We start from the raw sequence: 7,054 nt of genomic DNA, 5'->3' as shown, positions 1-7,054 counted from the left end.
TTTTCCCTGGGGTGGGGGAGTCCAGAACTAGAGGGCATAGGTTTAGGGTGAGAGGGGAACAATATAAAAGAGACCTCAGGGGCAACTTTTTCACGCAGAGGATGATACATGCATGGAATGAGCTGCCAGAGGATGTGGTGGAGGCTGGTACAATTGAAACATTTAAGAGGCATTTGGATGGGTATATGAATAGGAAGGGTTTGGAGGGATATGGGCCAGGTGCTGGCAGGTGGGACTAGATTGGGTTGGGATATTTGGTCGGCATGCACAGGTTGGACCAAAGGGTCTACTTCCATACTGTACATCTCTATGACTCTGTGACCTAAGCATATAAACAAAGGTTAGCACAATATTATATTGTAGAGACCCCAGTCAAACAGTACAGGTTATAAACACAAACATCATATGAATGTCTTCAGAAAAGCCTTTATTTTCATTCAAATGATATACATTAAAAATACAATTAAAATTAGAATTAGGTTTTATTGTCATCTGTACTCAAGTACAGAATTACAGGAGTACAGTGAAAAGTGTTAAAAGTCACCATTCCCAGCGCCATCTTAGAAAAAAAAATAAAGTTGAAAGTTCAACATTACAGTCCATATAAAGTAGAAACATTTTTAAAATGTTATTTTTTTAATGCTGCCCTCGTAATCCCCACACAGGTTTGAAATCCTCCACACTGGCCTCATCTACTGCAATGGACACCCTCACTCTTGCCCACGCTCAACATCACTGCAGATGCTGGGAGACCTTGGGCTGCCTTCTCATGCCACCGCCTCAAGGGACCCCTCTCACCATCACACTGGCTCAATCTCCTCTGTGCTGCACAGACCAGCTCTCCACAGAAAGTAAGTAGATTAAAGCAAGAGACAAAAAAAAGGAGTGAAAGAAGCAAAAAAGTACAAGTAGTTGGAGCAGATGTGCTCCAAGCAGGAGTCCACATGCGGTGCCGTTACTCCACTGCCATCTTGAATTAGAAAAGGAAAGCAAGTGCCACTTATCATCCTTTTCTGCATTTTACATAAGATATACACAGGAAGCTGGCACATTATTCTGCAGTCCACACACAATAAACTCTTTGAGATCTTCTCCACAAAAATATGTCATGAATATGGCAGGATTATCATCCGCAGATTTTTCAACCTTTCAAAACTTCTCTATCATCCTTTAAGGGCTGGGGTTGGAGGTGGGCAATTGTTTTGTGGTATTTAGTGCTACACTATTAATCTAGAGACCCCATTAATGGTCTGAGACCGAGGCTCGAATCCCATCATGGCAGATGGAATTTGGATTCAATTAAAAATCTGGAGTTAACAGTCTAATGTAAAGCTCTTGTCAGTGCTTTACATTCACCAGTAATTCTCTTAAAATAAAATAAAGAACTGTAAATAGAGTCAGAGAGTCATAGAGATGTAAAGCATGGAAATTGCTGGAGAAACTCAGCTTGTCTGGCAGCATCAATGGAGAGAAACCTGAGTTAACATTTCAGTCCAGTGACCCTTCTTCAGAACGTCATGTTTGGGAGACTGGTCCACACAGTTCTTCCCTCCCAAGCCTTGACTCCTTCCCCAATCGCATGTGCCGGGTGTATTTTTGGACAGAAGGAAGAAAATTCTACAAGAACATTAAGCTATCCGCCAACTTGAACCAAGATAAAACATAAATATTTATGACTTTTAATATGACCATATGAATTATCGTAGAATCCTTGCTGTGTGGAAGAAGGCCATTCAGCCCATCGAGTCCTCACTGACCCTCTAAAGAGCATCCCACCCAGACCCACTATTCCTACTCTATCACTGCATTTCCCATGGCTAATCCACCTGGTCTACACATCCCTGAACACTATGGGAGAAACCAGAGCACTTGGAGGTTACCCACATAAATACAGGGAAAACATTGCACATTCCACACAGGCTGTGTCTCAAGCCTAGAATCAAACCCTGACACTGTGAGGCAGCAGTGCTAACCACTGAGCCACTGTACCACCATGAAGGTTCATGGAAAGGTACAATATTGTTTTATTTTATTAATTCTTGGGTATCACTGTTTTTATTCCCATCCCAACTGCCTTTGAACTGAGCCCAATTCAGACAGCAAGTAAGAGTCAACCGCATTACCATTAATTTGAAATCTCATGCCAGACAGATCAAGTAAGGACAGCAAATTTCCTTCCCTATCATACTTTGGTAAACCAGATCAGATTTTACTACAGTCAGCAATGGTTTTCCAGTCGTCACTTGACCAGCTTTAATTCAATTTTTTAAAACTGAAATCAAATTTCTGCACCTACTATACTGAGATTCAAACCCATGCCCCCAAAACATTAGAGACACTGGATTACCAGCTTAGTGATATTACCATTATGTCACAGCTGCCCCTTGTAGATTGTGTCCAGTCTGGGCTATACAAGCAATGGTCAAGTCTTGTGAAGACCTCATGTCTAAACTGCATTTCATCAAAACTGTCTCTGAAATTAAAAACATCATGCCAGACAACAACCACTCACTTACGACAAATAATACACATTCATCCATGACAACAGACTAACCACAATGTGAAGCTACTCTGTCAAGTTATGACAACTGTACAAGAACTAGATCTGGTTGTGTCTTGCATCCACAAGGCATGTTCTGAATTTGCAGAGACAACTTATCTGTGTGCATCCTTGTACATGTTTATCAGAAAAAGGTTTCCTATCTTTTAAAGGGAAAAAAGGGAATTTTGTATTAGGCCATAGATCCCAGACCAGACAGGCCTTTATGTTTAAGACAGTTACAAACCATTACAACATCTGATGTTCCAGTATCAAGATACCTGTCTCACCTTCAGTCACACTTTCTGAATAATGCAGTCAGAGGAGTATCTTGTGACAGTTAGCAATGTGTATGTAATATACAGTAACATGAGTGGATACAAAACCCAAACTACACATAATTCTGGGATATTGTAGACATGTGAATAGTCAATCGTATTAATAAAATTCAAGATGTCTGTCTCAACCTGACTTTTTTTGCGATACGGAGTCAAAAGTGTGATGCTGGAAAAGCACAGCAGGTCAGGCAGCATCCGAGGAGCAGGAGAATCGATGTTTTGGCATAAGCCCTTCATCATGAATCCACACTGATAATTCATATGCTCCTGATGAAGGGCGTATGCCTGAAACATCGATTCTCCTGCTCCTCAGATGCTGCTTGACCTGCTGTGCTATTCCAGCACCATACCATCAGCTCTGATCTCTAGATCTGCAGTCCTCACTTTCTCTACAATACATGATGGAAACTCCTGTAGACAGGGGAAGAAACCATGGGCGGCACGGTGGCACAGTGGTTAGCACTACTGCCTCACAGCACCAGAGACCTGGGTTCAATTCCCGACTCAGGCGACTGACTGTGTGGAGTTTGTACGTTCTCCCCGTGTCTGCGTGGGTTTCCTCTGGGTGCTCCGGTTTCCTCCCACAGTCCAAAGATGTGCAGGTTAGGTGAATTGGCAATGCTAAATTGTCCTTAGTGTTAGGTAAAGGGGTAAGTGTAGGGGAATGGTTGGGTTGCGCTTTGGCAGGTCGGTGTGGACTTGTTGGGCCGAAGGGCCTATTTCCACACTGTAAGTAATCTAAACCTAGGTAGAGGGAAAGACCAGGAAGGCATTTCAATGATCATTGTTCAATGCAATGGTCCTTTTGGCTTGTCAGACATGCTGTTCCTGATTCACCTTCTCTCGATACCTCACTTACTTGCAGAAGGTACACGTCAGCTGATTCATATTTATAAAACCTTTGGCTTGCATTTAATAACCATAGCTTACAGTAACTGCTCAGGGGAAAGTAAACTGGCTGTTTTTTTCAGGCCTAAGGTTTTTTTTTAACTGTAGAGAAAAGAGCACCTACCCCTTCAGACATTCCATGGCTTCCACCAAATATTCACACCCCAAGGTGTTCAGCCACCTGTGAGCCAATCACATAATTGTTGACAGGCAGGAGGCCTTTGTCATTGATAGCTAGTCACTAATCCACAGACCAATCAGATATTTGTTGCCAGCCGAAGCCCTGTTCATGCACAGGCCAATTGTTCCAGGTCTTTGTAACTAGATTTCCACTACTGCTTGAACAAGTGACTGTGCAAATAACACTTAGAATGAATGCCAGTTTTTAAAAATGCTGCAAGTCTTCAACAATCTTTGTTTTTTAAAACAGCTCTTTTCTAATTTCAGTCCACAATCAAAAATACAGAAAAAAATGAAAAGATACAGTCTTCACAAAATTATGATACAAATCTAATGCAATATAAATACTGCAGTGATTCCCATTCATTTCAAGACTCAATACAGTATAATGATGTAAAATATTCTAGGCATAAAACTAACACAACAGCAACTGATTTAAAAGACCAGATACCTACTCTCAATTGGTCTTTTTGTTCAGGTTGCTCTAATGGTTATCTGAATTGAACACAAATTTTTATTTCAAAGTTAAGCTAGGTTCTGGTATCTAGTCAGATTTTATCGCTGAAATGTATTTAGCCTATTGGAGATTATGATGTGCAAGTTCTGAATAATGATTCCGAAACTTGAGCTGTTAAGGACAATTGGAGGCCAATAAGTAAATGTCCCAGACCTTGGCAGAATGTGCTTCTTTGTTACAATGAGAGAAGGAATGCTATTCCTGGCTTCACCGCAAGACACTGCATCGCTTTCCAATTCCTTCAGATTAACTATGGGCCTAAATCATCAGCGTAGCAAGTAAGCTGAAACATGATGTCTAATTGGAATATGTAGATAGCCTGAATTGTGTTGCTGTATCCTGCACAAAAGTATAGCCTCTCCATTCTGGAATTGTGTCACTTTGAACTCATATGAACACTATGTGAGTCATTCTCATTTTTAGGTGCGAATTCATTTGTGTTTTCATGGTCATCGGCTTGAGGAAAGGCATGTGGTACACAATGTCAGTAGAAGCATAGTCTACACTTTATTCATTTATACTGTTTTATTCATTCTTTCATGGGATGTGCACACATCATTGGCAAGACAGAATTTGTTGTCCTAATTGTCCTTGAATTGAGTGGCTGACTGAATTACTTCAGAGGGCAGTTAAGAGCAAAACACATTGTTGTGGACCTGGAATCACATACAAGCCACATCAGGTAAGGACAGAAGGTGAATCAGTGACAGTGAAGGTGACCATGAAAATGAGATGAGATTTTAATTCCAAATTTATTTATTATTTATTCATTATGAATTTAAATTTCACCACAAAACACATTGGAATTTGAAGTTCTGAGGATTAGCCTGAGCCTCACAATCACTAGACATTACCAGTATCAGGTTCCAGGTTATTCGCCCAGTGACCATTAAATAACTACAGATTAAATTAGCCATGTGCAGGCAGGCTGACAGTTAACTTTACCATAGAAATTCCAGCCCCTGGTTTAAGCTTGGAGAGAGGTTGAACAGTGTTCATGGCAGCTGGTGCATGCAGTGTCAATGGTTGGAAAATGCAAGGGTACCTCCTTACTTAAAGAACTGCACCCCTGACATGCTTTACATCTGAGAGGTACAGCATTAATAAATCAGAGTAAGATTACAGCTAAGAACTAAGCATGCAGCTCAACTTTATATTCTGACCATTTGTGGGGGTCCCCCATAACATTTCTCGTTAACTAGAAAGAGCGCTCACTACTCCTGAGGTCAGAAAATCTGGGCCACTATCATGTCTGTCCAAGAAAGCTGTACTTTGCTGGTAGACACACCCTTAGGTGGTGCTTATCTCTGTGTGATTGGCTCATTGTTTAGCATATTTGTTATATGCAGTTTCTTCACCAGTAACATAAATCAGCAATAACAGAAAGGCTTTCTGGGTCACTTCCATTTTAACTTTAGCTCAACTACGCCCCCATTTGAATACTGCTGCCATTGACCCTGAGAGCTGCAATTACTGATCTGTCTGTGATTGACTTAAAATTTACTGCTGCCTGTATTTAAACAATTCTCAATTCTTCAACCAGAGGCAGCAAGATCGACTCCAAAATTATAACCAATGAAAGACCTGCAGTCTGCCTTCCTCAGATACCTCCTCAAGCTGACAGTGTTCCTGCATCAAGAGGATGCACACTTAAAAAACATCCTGTCTACTCAATAAATGACTCCAGTTGGAGCAGCTCTGTGTTTATACAGATAAAGCCTCTTGGTTAATCTTTGTTGTAACATGTTACTTTGATTGTCTTAATGAATGATGAGACTGAAGTTAAAGTAAACAATTCACATGTCCAAATTATCACATAGCAACTGTGTGTTCCAGATTGTTCCAATCCTGAGTGTCCAGCAATTCAAAACTAGTAATGGAGTATTGCATGAAGATAAGATTGGATTTGGTTGTGACGGGGCGAGATCACATAAAAGAAAATGAATAATTCTAAGGAGTGTGCTGAAGCAGAGGGACCTGAATATATCATTGAATTTGGCAGGACAGGTTGAGACAGCAGTTAATAAGCCATATTAACTGCTTAATAAGCCATAAAGTATTGTCACAACTACCGGGCATGTCCACCATATGACCAATGAACGATAGAATCATGATGCATGTATAGCCATCCTCAAATTTGTAACGATTCAAGTCAAAGCAGACCAGCAGTCAAGCTTTCGGTAAAATTGACTGAAGATTAATTTAATTGAAATTATCAAAGGTTAGTCATAAAGAATAAATTCATTAACAATAAATTACAGATATCAAGATTAAAAGGAGTACTGATTAGACAAAACCAAGATTTAGAAGAAAATCACAATAAGTTCCAACAATTGCAGTATACCATTGGATTCTTTGTTGCTGAAGCAATAAAGTTTAACATATGAAGAGAGATAGGTGCGTGCAACAGGGTAGGTTTTACAATTGGGGGAAGGGTAAATACGATGCTGTAAGACAGGATCTGAGGAGCATAAGTTGGGAGCATAGGCTGTCAGGGAAGGATGTCGTGGAAATGTGGAACTTTTTCAAGGAACAGATACGACGTGTCCTTGATATGTATGTACCTGTCAGGCAGGAAAGAGATGGTCGTGT

The 7,054-nt window shown here is 40.6% G+C and overlaps 1 long non-coding RNA gene across 1 annotated transcript in view; it reads left to right on the top strand.

Moving 5' to 3' along the window:
* Positions 1-6,084, top strand: part of LOC122540529 — a 14,487-nt gene extending 8,403 nt beyond the window's left edge. Inside the window, exons 3-4 of the long non-coding RNA XR_006309346.1 lie at positions 666-851; positions 6,006-6,084. This is a non-coding gene — a long non-coding RNA (uncharacterized LOC122540529). The remainder of the gene's footprint in view (positions 1-665; positions 852-6,005) is intronic.
* The last annotated feature ends 970 nt before the right edge of the window (positions 6,085-7,054 follow it).

Source organism: Chiloscyllium plagiosum, chromosome 35, assembly GCF_004010195.1.
Source record: "Chiloscyllium plagiosum isolate BGI_BamShark_2017 chromosome 35, ASM401019v2, whole genome shotgun sequence".
Taxonomy (NCBI): domain Eukaryota; kingdom Metazoa; phylum Chordata; class Chondrichthyes; order Orectolobiformes; family Hemiscylliidae; genus Chiloscyllium; species Chiloscyllium plagiosum.
Note: the sequence above shows the minus strand (reverse complement) of the source record. Positions and strands in the feature narration are given on the sequence as shown.